The sequence below is a fragment of the Bactrocera latifrons genome, unplaced genomic scaffold (assembly GCF_001853355.1).
Source record: "Bactrocera latifrons isolate USDA-ARS-PBARC rearing strain unplaced genomic scaffold, ASM185335v1 scaffold_63, whole genome shotgun sequence".
In the NCBI taxonomy this organism is placed as follows: Eukaryota; Metazoa; Arthropoda; class Insecta; order Diptera; family Tephritidae; genus Bactrocera; species Bactrocera latifrons.
Genome location: NW_017537301.1, coordinates 1,386,781 through 1,389,766, shown reverse-complemented (window position 1 = coordinate 1,389,766; position 2,986 = coordinate 1,386,781). Strand labels below are relative to the sequence as shown.

The 2,986-nt window shown below is 31.0% G+C and overlaps 1 protein-coding gene across 1 annotated transcript in view; it reads right to left on the bottom strand.

Annotated features, from left to right (window-relative positions):
• Window positions 1–2,986, bottom strand: part of LOC108975252 (heat shock protein 68-like) — a gene marked incomplete in the record, with an annotated part of 11,785 nt that overhangs the window by 6,734 nt on the left and 2,065 nt on the right.

Genomic DNA, 2,986 nt, shown 5'->3' with positions numbered 1-2,986 from the left:
ATTATGACAAAGATGCACCAGCAAACAGGAGGTGCTAGTTCACAACCACAACCTGGTAATTACGGTGGACCAACAGTCGAGGAAGTTGACTAAATATAAGTCGCTYATATTATGAAAAAGTATTATAGCAATTAGAACCAATTTATAAAAGACTGAAAGTTCCTAAAGTAGATTATTTAAGTTCGTTATAAATTATTAAAGTTTTGTACATATATGTATGCTTGAATGTTTGATTAATACTTAAGTTATGTTAGCGCAATTTTGGTAATTTTATGATGCAAGCTTAATTTAAATAAAGCCGACCGCTATTCAAATGTTTAAAAATATGTGTTTTTGTTTTTGTAGTTTTATAACTATTATGAACAAAAATATTTTACATGATGACCTTTCAAAAATTAAAAGTTGTGTATGTAAAGAAGTAGGTTATATAATTGTGTTCTACGTCTGTACTAACTACCAGAAATTTAAGAGGATATCAAGTAGAGTCAACATCTACATATTACTAAATAGATTTAATAATTACGGAAAATTACTTCCATATTTGTATAAGTAGGTGATAAATGTTTTCGTTCTTATTCAGGCACTATAAGTTTTCACTAAAATGTCAATAATTTACACAAATTTTATAAGACTTGACACTTGATCTAATTTGACGGAGACTATTCGATAATTATGAAATATAAACCAAAGGAAGGGGAAGTTGAGAGCAGAATTTTTTAACAAGTGGGGAAGTTTTGTATGTGTTAAACGTCATCTGTCATTTATACCATAATTCGCCAATTTCCGCTGATGTTAGGCAATATTTGTTTTAAATTAGTAAATCCTGATAAAACTGTAAAATTCGAAGCAAACTATGTATATAATTTGTGGGTCTATGTAACATATTAATGAAAGTACTAAGGTTTAATATTTGCAAAAATGCAATTGAAATTATTCTAATTTCGGGCGTAACGGAAGATTTGATATTCTTGCAATTTTCAATGATCAATATTATCAACGTTGGCAAAACCTTATATTGAAAAATGTTTCTTTCATATTTACTATCTGAACTATGGCCATTTGCTAAATGCCTGGTTAGAAGCCATCTATGTACCAGTTAATTAAAAAATAGAAGTCTTGGTTAGGTTAGCCAGAAAGTAAATTACAGATGGCTGGACATTGAAAAAATTGCTCTTAAACTATAGGTCCTATAATAACTTAGGACCGCTTTCTCAATGTCTTGTGAGCAACCGTCTGTCGGTTAAATTGTGGTTAACCCTACCGAAAGAGGGAGTCCTTGCTAAGTTAACAAGAACTTAACTGACAGATGGCTGCTAACCAGATATGGAAAAAAAGACCCGTAGTCCCACATGCATATTTATATTAAGAACTTAAAAAGTAATTGCGGGGCGAATATCGTTATATTAGGTTATGGGTAAAAACGAAAATCATTATATATATATATGTAGTATATGGGAGTTGGAGTAGCATCGATACCAAATACTATTAACAGCCACACACGAAATGTATATTCGAGCTAATGAAAGTATTGGCCCGATTCAACAAATTTTTGATACACAAACATACCATTGACAGGAAAGGAGTTTCCCTGAATTTCAATTGTCTATCTTACACATAGACCGATATTTTCGTCAAATTCGATATAAAAGTCAACTGTAAGTACTGGGGTCAAATTATTCTGTACCTCGGCTTGAACAGTTGCATACACTAAATATCAATCATAATTCGTGCAAAACTTAATCCCGTGTTGTTGTTGTTGTTGTAACGGCAGAATTCTGCCTAGTTGACAGTCCTTGGCCGGATAAAAATCCGGGTCCGTTCCGGTTTTCGTAGACCCGACTGTCGTGGGAACGGCCGTTACTTAATCCCGTTATATTAATTGCTTTTTTATTTGTTTACTGGAAAATTAAAGAATCAAGTGAAATTTAAAATAATCAAAGATAGACAGATACTTTCGGTATAAAGCCAAACATACGTACTGAGTTCTAGACATTCAATATCTGGGAGCTTAAAATTTATAGCCCGATTACATCAATTTTCTATATGATGGCTCAAAGACGCTATTCGCGCCTAGTTTTCTTCACATAACTTATGCGGTTTTTGTTTTACATATGTATATACTTTAAATTGAAAATTCCAAATGGATTTGTGTCTTCCCTTTTTCACTCCATAAAATAAATGTTTGCACTAAATTTGGTGCCACGCCAGTTTTCAGCATTAATATAAAAATATGTAATACATCATAAATTAAACTTAAAATAATAATATACTACAAGTTACACATATTTAGATGAATAAATAATCCAACACAATATTTCAAAGAAAGAAAACAAATATGTATGTTGTGCACTTTATTTAAATCTTCATGCACGCATTAATATTGTATTGTATGTAACATTGTCAACAAACTTTCAGTCCTTTCTTATTTCTTATTCTTACTAAATAGTTATTATATATAAAACTTTGTAATACAACTAACCATAATTATTAGTGAATTTAACACTTTGTGCATCCAATTAAGGAATAGTAACTATTCTCCTAATTTATCTTTTCTCTTTACAGATGGCGAAGTTCAAGGTTTCGAGTGACATAAGCCAATGGTGTTTGAGATCATGTTTATAAAGTTAAAACCCAAATTTAAGATTTAAAATGTTTTTAAAAGTACAGCTTTATTCAATTGTATAAACACACGAGCACTACTACATTAAATAACATCATCATCTTACAACTTTCATGCATTTTTTTTAAAGATATATAAAATAAATTAAACTTATTTTTATATACAAACATATTTACAATCTAAAATTAACCCATAATTTCTTTGGCTTTACATGAACATTATAATACTGCAAATTGGAATTTAGTCAACTTCTTCGACTGTTGGTCCACCGTAATTACCACCGCCAAAACCACCAGATTGTTGTCCGCAATTACCAGGTTGTTGGGCAGCACCTCCTGCTTGTTGATGCATCTTTGTCATAATTGG